This window comes from Corylus avellana, chromosome ca1 (genome assembly GCF_901000735.1).
Source record: "Corylus avellana chromosome ca1, CavTom2PMs-1.0".
Taxonomy (NCBI): domain Eukaryota; kingdom Viridiplantae; phylum Streptophyta; class Magnoliopsida; order Fagales; family Betulaceae; genus Corylus; species Corylus avellana.
In genome coordinates this window covers 17,656,860-17,669,404 of record NC_081541.1, presented here as the reverse complement: position 1 = coordinate 17,669,404, position 12,545 = coordinate 17,656,860, and positions in this window count along the sequence as shown.

Sequence of the window (12,545 nt, the reverse complement as noted above, 5' to 3'; positions counted from 1 at the left end):
AATAATGGACAAATATTTAAAATTACCTCCAACGATATTTGTTCAAGAGAATCAAATAATCTCAACAACAAAAATCTTAAACACCAATTTCGTAGAGAGGTGTCTTCTATCTTATGCCCAATAATACCTTAAAGATAAAATTAATACACATACTCTATATTTATAGGCTAGGTCAAAAATTGTCAATTAAAATTTTACTTCAATCATTCATCTCAAGGAATAAATTAAAGTCAATCCTGATTATCATTCAACGAATAATTCCTTATTTAGAATAAATTATCTATACCTTAATTTGTGTCTAATTAAACTATATGTGACATATGGGCCACACTTTTTAAAATTATGGGATTTATAACATGACTCTCCTTTTGGCCTATGAAAACTGCAAGATTTGATGCCCCCATGCAACAACTGCTAGGCAGTAGGCACCCGTCTCACAGAGCAATCCACTTTGTTGTAGCATACACTCTCCAAAGCATCTCATCCTTGAATTGCTTTAAAACCCACTGATATAGTTGCACCTTTCTTAGTTGTAGGGCAAAAAGATCTTGAATCATACTAATTTTTTTGGCCTTTTTTCAAATCTTTTTCACTTTTATTGAATTATATGTTGATTTTATTGAGGTGTTTGTTGGGTTCTTCATTTGGATCCATAAAAATCAATAATAGTCGAGGGAAGTAATCTGTTCACAGAAATGGTGATTTGGGTGTAAACCATATTTGAAGGTGTCCATAAAGTGGGGTGGAGTTTATGATTTGGGCAAAGTAGATCACATCCAGCCAGCACTTTCCTATTTTGCCTTTTAAGAAGAACTTTTGAGAGCTCTAGCATGTCACAGCAATCTCTTACTTCATTAACTAAGTGATTTACGAAAATAACCCCCCTAGAACTCACTTCATTAACTAAGGATAATACCATATCCCCCTCCCCCCCAATATGGACAAACCATTATGTGAGAAATGCTACAAATAAAAATAGATTGACAGTGTCACATCAATAAAGTCGAATAAAGTGTGATGAATAATGACGGGTACCCAAAGCCGAGCTATGATAGAATTGGAATTCGCGTAACTCTTTTCAGGTATAAAATATTTTAATAACTCATTTTAGAAATAGAGACCACAAAACTCCACTCATGACACGAAAATATGCAAATAATTTTTTTTTTTTTTTAATTATTCTCATTAATCACAACTGATCTTTAAATAGATACAATAAAATGACTCTTGAATTGACGGATTCGGATCCCCTCCAATTGAAGATAAATTGAAGATTTTCCAATTGTTAATCTTGACCCTTCATTTTAAATTCAATAGTGTATAAAATTATTTAAACCTCGATAAAACAAATGACATCATTTAATACTTCGGTTATACAAAAGCAACTACCATTTTATAGACCATTGAATATAAAATGAAAGACAGCGATTAACAATTGAAAAATCTCTAATTTCTCTCCAATTGGAGGAGATCTCAATCCTGAATTGACAGGACTCATAATTAATTCTAATCTTAATTTAAAATAACATAATCCTAATTTAAAATGATATGATCCTAGTAAATTGAAATTTCATTCAAATTCAACTATTAAACCTTTCTAATCTCAAACCTTATCTTTATCAAATAGCATTAACTAAATTGCTTTTCAAGATGCACACAGTTATAATTAAGCTGTGGAAATTAAGATTTGGGAGCCAATCCATGGCTGCCGACATATCACATGATGGTAAATCCAGTAATAAAGGGTATGTATTCGGTCGTTTCATATTTTCCTTCACGTGTTAACAAAAGGGAAATAGTACGTCTTCTCTTTGTATTCTTTCTTGTCTTGGATATTACTTTTTTAAAAGTAAAAATGAAATGGACCATTATTTTTCTCACATAATTTTTTAAAAATAATATTCACCTAAGATTAAAAAAACATCTAACATTTTTCTTTGAAAAAAAAATAAAAAAATAAAAAAAATAAACTCTCCAAACTACCAGTTGTTTGCAATATAGCCCCATAATGTTCAAAAGGTACTAAAATAATCTCAAACTACTAAAATGTATCAAAAAGACCACTTATTTTTTAATATTTATATAATGCCCCTATTCTTTTAACAAATAAAATAATTGTAAAAAAAAAAAACCAAAAAATTAGTGAAAAATACAAAAAAAAAAAAAACAATGGGCGACTAAATTAAAAAAAAAAATGTTTTTTTTTAGAATAAATAAATAATTAGTCACTGTAGTTGGCCTAAATTACAAATTGCTTCATGTCGTATTAAAGTAAAATTAATGGGCGAATAAAAACAATTTTTTAACAGAATTTGACTCCAGGGACTTAATTGTTTTTTAAAAAAAAATATCTAGAGAACCGTACCTTTAATTTTACTTTAATACAACATTAATAGTCACTGTAGTTTGCCTAAATTAGTCACTGTAGTTTGCCTAAATTTTTTATTTATTCCAAAAAACATTTTCTTTTTATTTAGTCGCCCATTGATTTTTTTGTATTTCTAAAAAATTGTTTGGCTTTTTTTTTTTACAATTATTTTATTATTTTATTTGTTAAAAGAATATGTGTATTATAGGAATATAAAAAAATAAGTGGCATTTTTTATACATTTTAATAATTTGGGAGACTGCTTTAATACCTTTTAAACATTTGAGGACTATATATATTACAAACGACTGATAGTTTGAGTGACTTTTTATATTTTTCCCTTTTCCTTTCATATAATCATGTTCATACCCCATGTCAAGGAAATTAATTTGAATCATTTAGAATTTTTACCCCGTAGTTAATTTAGTGTATCGTATCAGGAAAAAAGAAAAAAAGAAAAAGGAAATAATCTCTCTTTTAAAAATAGTACGAAATTCATTGCCGATGGGAGATTTCGATCGAGTAAATACGTACAATATTATATCTTCTTGAAAAGGACTAAGGAAAGGATTTCAACTGCATGGTTGAAGACATTAATAGAGAATCAGAGATGGTCTGAACATTTGATTTTCAATCGGAATCCATATAATCAATGCATGTTGGTCCACACTCCTTTTCTCCTTAAATTCAATGGCGGAGCCAATAATTTATTATTGCATGGCCAATTAAAAATTTGAGAAACGCAATTTAAAATAAAAAAATTAATGTTTTTACTTTAACGCTTGGAATTCGACAATTAGAGTTTTAGAAGAATGTTCAGTAGCTTCAACCTTTAGAATTCACTACAAAAAAAAGGACATTTAATGACCTTTTTTGGCCCAAAAAAGTCATTACTTGGTTAGTTATGTTCAAATAGTAGCTTTTTCGAAATAACAAAAAGTGCAAAGACTATAAAAGGGAATAGTGTCGTTTGAACAGTGCAAAACAATACTATTTGGTGACATTTTAAGAGGGTGTCGATTTGCACTGTTCACATGTCGAGCGTCAGGTGGCCCACGAGTCACGACGTGTCAACAATGCCATGTCGTCAAAATATTAACGACGTGGTACTGTTGAAACGACGTCCTCCGGGGGACGTCGTTTCAACAGAGGGTGTCGTTCACTATTAAAACGACACCATTTTGTGACATTTTCAAAAATACTCAACTGTTGATATGTCATCAAATGTTGAATTTTTTGAAAATATTTTAAGAGAATGCTATTTGAGATTTGAAGTACAACCACATAAGAGATAATCAATATTGATAAATAACGAATGAATATTCATATAATAGAAACAAATACACACATATATAATAATAAATTAACCATTGGATGAATTCTTATATATATATATCTTGAAATTTTATAGAAACTAATTTTATATATATTATTCTCTAGCAAATACTGCTTAATCAATGCAACCCAAACAATATAACGTTATATTGTTTGGTGGTGAGTTAACTCACCATAAAAGAAGATAGTTCATGATAAATATAAACTTTCTTAATTTTTTTTTTTTTTTTTTTTTTTTTTCAAAAGACATGTATATGCAGGGTCACTTTCAAAATTTCCTACCCTGCAAAAATTTCCTTAGAAATATATATATATATTTATATTTTTTTTTTTAAAAAAAAGGGTTTGTGGGGGCCATGCCCACGCCCCGCTAGCCCTAATGGGGCTTTACTATTACCCTTAATATAACGGTAGCAATTCGTGTTCGAATATCAAATTCGAATTGTATCAAGATATAAATATAAGATTATATTCAATTTATTTAATTAGACTCCTTAACCTTAACTACTAACTATATATTAAATTTGTATCAAGTTCATGGTGTAAGTAATTGCCACATATTTTGTTGCCAAAAGTGGTGGCTGGGAAAGTTGCATCCGTCTACATCTAAAGGCCAAAGCTTGGTCGGTGTATCTTCATCTCCAGACCGAAACTGGTGCATTTATGTTGAGGCACTCCGGAGCTTAAGGCCGAATGGAAGCTCAGACAACATGGCTCACGTCATATGCTTCCCATTACACGTGCCAAAAGTTGGCGGATAGCTCACATATACTAACCCATACATGCATGCAATGTACGTGTGTAAGGTTGGCAATTATATGGAGGCCAATGAGATAAGGGATAAACGAACAGGAAAATATGAATTTAATTAGATTAACGCTAAAAGTTATATTATTAATTTTCCTTTATCTTACAATGCTAACGCATTAGTTCCAACCGTATCAATTTATCCCCAGAGTGACACGCTAGCGTTGTGGAATAGTTGTACAATAAAAATGTGATATATTGCATTTCTCATTTAATTATTGAGTAATGCTAGAAACCATATGCATTTTTATTCCATAACGTTAATGCGGTAACCCCAACCAACCCTTTGATTTTATTTATTTCTTTTTTAACAAGAATTGATCCAAGGTTGATTGGAACTATCACATAGAATAGTTGAGAGATAAAAATGTGATTTATAACATTATTTTTATTTAATTAATACTTTAAGACTTTCTCTTTTGCGTGGAACCAGAGAACACATGAAATATTTCAATTAAAATGGAGGTGAATTGTGGGAGTTAGGATTTGAACTCACAATGATACCATATTGTAACACCCCACCCTATTGATAAATAATATTGTCCACTTTTGGGTCCCACAAACCAAACTTTCCAGAAGATCACTCATCCCGGTACTACTTCCGCATAACTGTGGAGTTATGATAGAATGATGATTATCAGGGCTTTAAAGCGTGTTATTGTCATGAAGGGTGTAAGTATAAATATAAGCACGTCTTCATCTCCATACCAGGTGATATGAGACACCACACATATTAAAACAACACTTATCCCCAAAAAAATTATAAATTAATAGAAAGAGATGAATTTAATTATTTAATAAAGAGCGATTCTAAATACTATATTTTGATCTTATAATTGTCCAATAATGTTGACGCTGCACTCAAAATCAACCATTTAATAATTTTTTTTTTATTTAACAAAGATTACTTGAAAATGCCACATTAAGCTTAATGGATGAACAGTGGATATAATTATTATATATAGCCTTTCATTCTAATTAATAGAGGAAAATACACTTTAACCCACTGAATTATCCACTCATTTGCAACCCCAATGTTTAAAAAGTGATACTTTACCCCCTGAAGTATTTTGAATTGACATTTTACTCCAAAAAACTTAGTTATTTTGAGGGGTAAAGTGTCAACTCAAAATACTTCAGGGGGCAAAGTGTACTTCATAAATTCAAGTGTCAATATTAAATACTTTAGGAGGTAAAGTGTCACTTTTTAAACAGTTAAGTTAAAAGTGCAAATAAATAAATAGTTCATGAGATAAAATATATTTTCCCCTAATTAATACTTTAACAAGAGAAATTACTCAAATTTGAAGATGAAAGTCAACGTGACAATAAAAAGGAAGATACTTGTTCATAAATAGTTTCTTGGTATAGCCTTTGGTAAATGTCGTGGTTTCATTTACAACTAACTAGATTCTTATCTTGTTTTTCAATGAATGCATGTACTCGTCCAACCTCTCTATTTAATGGCGAATTACAAACAAACCCATACAAATGCACTGCATGTATTCTCTTTCTCTTTAACTATCATTCGAAAGGAAATATGATGTTGTTGAAAAACATAGTGTGAACATGTTGGCACTGTTGCCAAGAATCCAAAGGGGATGAATGGAGAGAATCCCTAGAATTTGTCCGTACGTAAGCCTTTGGACCACAACAAATTTATATCAAGTCAATTCTAATCAACTTGGTGTAATGATTATGAATGTAAAGCATTATCCGAAGAGAATTCCATTAAGCTTATCATTGCCTGCATTATGGGACTTCATCATCTTTGAGAGCAAACTTAGAGAGCTGCTTCTCCCATTATTCTAGCCTTGGGAGGCATATTTTTCAATGTGAAAACAGGACTCTTGATTAAAACCACAAAAGCAAATGTTCAAATGATTCAACAAGGCCAACTGGTCGCTTACAAGACAAACAATTGACCGTTGGAGCGGTATTTACCAAAGACCGGTGGAGAGTGCTGGTACTTAAGTCAGTAAAATATTCACCCTCTCAATTAGGTTGGTGGGACCCAATCAACTTTGTTGTGTTCTACCGAATTTGGGTTTGTTTTATTAGCGACTTGAAGAAGTCTTTAAGACTGATTTTACTCGCACTATAATTGGTGGAGCACCGCATAAAGAGAATGAATTGTGAGGTATAGCGGGATCGCAAGAAGAGAAATTTCTCTTGGAGGCATTGCACAACAGAGCTAAGAGATTAATTCTTTTGGAAAGTCTACATACCTCCCTCAAACTATCATTTAGTTGACAATGTCTCCCAAAATTTTAAATTGTGACAATGTCTACCCAACCCACCAAAAATTATCAATGTGCCCTCTAATGTCAAAAATACTCTTAATAAAATTAAAATTCAAAAAATAAAATAAAACTAAAAATAAAAATGAAAAAAAGGGAGAGTAAATTTTTTTTTTTTTTTAAAAAAAAAAAAATCATTTTTGTTAAGGAAAAAATTAATTTTTTATTATTATTTCGAATTTATATGGATATTTTTGTTTTATTGACAAAAATTTAGGGACATTTTTGTTTTTTTTGCTTGCCTTAGTATGGACATTGTCAATTTTTTGGTAGTTTAGGAGGGAACATTGTCCCACTTGAAAGTTTTGAGGGGGCATTGTCAATTAGATGATAATTTGAGACGGTATATAGATTTTTCCCTTATTTCGTTCTACTTGGGGTCACACCACAAAGAGAGGGGGAAAAAACAGGCTTGACAATGAAAGAGAACAAGATAAAGACTAGTCATGACTCATTCATTGCAAAAGATAAGTTTGTATTATAATCTTTTTTGTTTTTTTTTTTTTTTTTTTTTCTTCTTTGGAGAATAATCTATATTATGTGATTATAAGATTTTAGTGTATTGAGTTTTTAGGTTCTGAAACCCTCTTTGATAATGAATTTTTACGTGATTATCTCTAGATGTGAACATACTTACATTATGGAAACCACATAAAACTTGGTGTTAATTGTGTGCGAGTGTTTCTTATGTGCATTGCATGGCTTATTGACTACAACAAGCGCTAGTTGCATCATAAAAAATGATGTAATTTCAATTCATTACTTCTTTCTTTCTTTTTTGGACAAAGCTATAAGTTCCATCGTCAGTATTGATGGCACCTCTTGTAAACGCAAGGATGAATTGCACGCCACTCAAACAGCTAAAATGGCACGTATGATCATTTTATTATTTGTGAACTTAAAACTAGAAGAAGGGAAAATCAAATTGGAAATTGGATCCTCTTCGATGGGTTCATTAAAAAAGGAGGGGCAAAATTGTTTAAAAGATACAAGGCGGAGCTCTCATTTTAATTAATTATGTAAGAGCATCTCCAGCAGTTGATGGCTATTTTAGCCCTGCACTCAAAATCAACTTTTTAGTTTAGCTACTATTTTTTTACAATGAACTTCAATAGACTATCTATTTTATAGTTTACTTTATTTAAATATTGTTTTTTAATCTATTTTTTATTATAGACTGAGGAGAGAGAGAGAGGGAGAGGGAGAGGGAGAGGGAGAGAGAGGAGATAGATGAGAGAAGAAAGAAAGAATAAAAAGTGTTTAGAATGTGCTACAGTAAGTTTATTGTAGCAAATTTTTAAAAAATTGCTATTCTAAAAAGTCTGTTGAAACGCTAAAATTATTAAATTTAACTTAAAAATTAGTTTAAGCATATATGTTTGAGGCAACTTTTATCGTTCATAAAAAAAACAAAACACATGATTGCTCTGCGTATTTTCAATGTGGTGATGTCGATGCAACAGACAATGTTATAATGTCATTTGAGTTTGTTTTTATATTGCATTTAATGAAAGACATCTTGGGATAAACTCATATTTTGTGTCAAGCATTGTACCAACAAACTCATGACATTTCAAATGCTATCCATTTAGTCGAAACTACAAAAACACTCATTCAAAAGTTGAGAGATGATGATTGGAAATCGGGGATGTAAAATTGTTTTTTGAAAAATATGACATTGAAATTCCTAATACGAGTGCTCTATAAATAGCGGGTTCAGGTAGTTGTGTAACGCTCCCAAAATTAAAACCGATTAATTTCAATTAATTTGGATAGTGTTACTTGTAATTCTTTCAGACCAATTAATTGCTAACTAGCTGGTGGTATTACCTTAATCTTTAACTTATCATACAATAATCAAGAGAAAAGCAGAAATAAATCATCAGAGATTTCTAACAATAAATTTTAATCCCTTAACAACATCATGTGTCATGTATCATTAAATATAGAGACTCAGAGCTTCCAATAAACATTTCTATAATGAAAAATGTCGAATCTCTATCTAACCAAACTGACAGTACGAGCTATTCGCTTGCCATTTTCATTCTAGCGAATTCTCACTCCTCATCCTCACAACCTGTTATTTTGCCAATACTTAGGTGTTTGACTGGTGGAAAGAAAGTAATTGCGCAAATCCACAAATTACTAAATTATCACATAATCAATTTATGTAATAAGCTTTAGGTGATAGTTCATGATTCTGGAATAGTAAACATGAATTTTCATAAATGTAACGTAAATTGTCTCCGTTATTAAACCATTAAAAATATGGCTTATTTTTAAGAAGTGGCATGGTATAATTTCAATAACAATCATTGATTTTAGTGCAGAGAAATCATGATATATATATATATAATAAAATAAAATTTGATAGATTCAAAACATATTATCGGAAAGTTTTATAAGTATTTACTTACTGTTGTGCACAGAATTAAAATATAGGATCTCAAAGAAGCAGAAAAGAACAGAATAGAAAATAGATCAATCACATACGACACCAAGATTGAAGTGGTACGGCTTAACAAGCCTACATCCATTTGTGGAGACGACCTAATGCACCCTATAACATCCTACCCCAACGACACACAATATTTTCTTGACAACTTTTCCGCTTTTGGTTTCCTCAAACCAAACTTCCCAGGAGGTCATCCATCATAGTACTACTCTCGCAAAAGCACGCTTAACTGCGGAGTTCTGATGAGATCATGACCACCACGGCTTTAAAATACGTTGTTGTTATGAAGGATGAAAATATACATATATGTCATATAAGTACATCTCCATCTCCATACCCAGGCAATGTGGAACGTTACAATCACCCCTTCTTATGACCCAGCGTCCCTACTAGCGACCCTCATGGGATTAGCCCATTCTTGGAGTCCGTCCCAGCGAGTGCCTGCTTGCGACCTTCATGGGCTTGTGCACGCTCCCCCCATCTAAGGTTGGTCAATGACTCTGATACCATTTGTAATACCCCACCCCACTGACATATAATATTGTCCATTTTTTCCAAGTCAGACTTCCCAAGAGGTCACCCATCTTAGTACTACTCTCGCAGAAGCATGCTTAACTGTGGATTCTGATGGGATCATGACCATTACGGCTTTAAAATGCGTTGTTGTCATGAAGGGTGAATGTATACATATACGCAAATCTCCATCTCCATACCTAGGCGATGTGGAACGCCACACACCCAAATCTCACTCTCACATAAAAGAAAAAAATATACAAAAGAGAATATCTTCTCTAATTCTCTAAACCTTGAATGGCACTAAAAACATGAGAAAACAAAAAGATTTGCTTGAGGCTATTTTCTCCAAAGGGCAATGAGTCTTCTATTTTTCCCAAGAATTCAAATTGGGCAATCTCCCTTTTATAAGAGCTAAAGTCGTCTACAAAGAAAAGTCCAAGTTACTTGAGAATTCCCAAACCTACTTGGAGTATAACTAAAGTCCCGGGCAGGTCCCAGCGAGGTCCCGAGCAAGTCCCGGTGAGGTCCCAAGCAAGTCCTAGGCGGGTCCCGGTCAAGTCCCGGTGGGTCCCGGGCGGGTTCCGGTCAAGTCCTGGCGGGGTCCCGGGAGGGTCCCGGGCATGTCCCGGTCAAGTCCCGATCAGGTCCCGAGCAAGTCCCGGTCAAGTCCTGGGCGGGTCTCGATAGGCTCCCGGGCAAGTCCCAGGCGGGTCCCGGTCAAATCTTGGGTGAGTCCCAGTCAAGTCCCAGGTAGGTCCCGGTGAGGTCTCGGACAAGTCCCGGTTAAGTTTCGGCGGGGCCCCAAGCAGCTCCTTACGAGGTCTCGAACAAGACCTTATTGGAAAAAATATATATGAAAAAAGATATGAAAAAAAATTATTTTCCGTGTGCAAGGTAAACGCCGTAAAATGTTTTCGATGGAAAATATTTTCAAGAAAAATGGCTTTTCTAAAAGTATTTTACGAAGGAAACCATTTTACGTCGAAGTAAACGGAGCCTTAATGTTTATATTTAATCATTATGAAATTCTTCTCTTGTCTTAGAAAATCCTTTATATTGATTGAACTCAATCCTTCATATTTTCTATGATTACATGAATGATTGTTCTACAGCGGTTTTAACTGACACATGATCAATAGGATTTGATAGGTCATGCCTAGAAAAGACGGATTATACTACACCATAGTTTAGTGTAATTTAGGTATACTGTTCGTACCAACCGAAGATTGGTTATGCTTATCTATTGATTGTGTGGAGCCTATTAAGGAATTAGATAATACATACCTAGGGAAAACGGATTGTACCGCATCTTAGTGGTTAGGTGGACAGTCTGTGCCAACCAAAGATAGATTATATTTATTTCTTAATGATGATATTTTCTTAACTACTTGAGTGAGACGAGTTCTATATCATGAACAATATGAATTTTCTTTATTAATTTATGATTGACCATTGTTATATGGTTAGCGGTGAAATCAACCCCCTATTCTTTCTCTCATTATTATTTATTCTTGAGAGACAATTTTCTTCCATGCGATATCTCCTTGTGTCACAACCAAATCACCAACATAATCTAAATCAACATATCCAATGACACTGGAACCAATACCACTATCTCTGTCAAAGACTGAGCCAACATTTGTAGCACCCCGAAGATAATGAAGTATCCATTTCACTGCCGGCCACAGAACCTTACTAAGACTAACAGCACTGACTGCATGTGAAACATCTAGACCAATGCGCACCATAACATATACATGATGCTCCCAAACGCACTAGAGTAAGGTGCATGAAACGCTCCTCCTCCTCATTCTACTTAACTAACACTGTTGATAGTCTGAAATTATCTGGAGAAGACACATTAGCTAAATCTATCACTGTACTGCCCTGAAGAAAGTAGAGACCATCAATCTTATTGCCTTCCATCACAACCAATGAGCCTTCACTAACCTTGATGACTCCACCTCTACCAAAATACTTGTATCCAAGGGAGTCCAGAATACCTAACGAAATAAGATTTTTCTTCAAATCTAGTACGTGTCGAACATTCTTCAAAGTCCTCACAGTCCCGTCATGCATCCTTATTCTGACTATACCAATACCAACAATCTTGCAAGCAACATCGTTTCCCATCATGATTGAACTACCATTGATTGACTCATAAGTAGTAAACCAAAATCCTTTTAAGGGACATATGAAAGTACATGCAATATCAATGACCCACTTGTCGTAAAAACGATCATCATAAACGAAAACTTCAAGAGCAAATTCTACATACTCATAATTTTCTTCGACAACACCAATCACATAAGAGGAACTTGGCTTACAACTTCCTCATTATTTCTCAACTTTGGATACTAGGATTTATAATGTCCATACTTTTTGCAATAGTAACACTTAACTCTATTCTTTGAGTTGGACTGTGATGGCTTCTTCTATTTAAGTCTCTCTTACTGGATTGACCTCTAAAATTAGAGGAATTTTCTGAACGATCCCTAGCAAATAAAGCCTCAACTTGACTATCACTACCTTTCCCATTCAATCTTGTCCTCAACTCCATAGAATTCAAAGCAGATTTAACATCAACTAAGGAGATGGTATCTCTACCGTACAACATTGAATTCATAAAATTATCAAAGAACTCCGGTAGTAAACACAACAAAATCAGGGCCTGATCCTCTTTCATCAACTTTAATATAAATATTTTTAAAATCCATAATAATTTTATTAAATTCATCAAGATGATCACAAAGAGGCATACCTT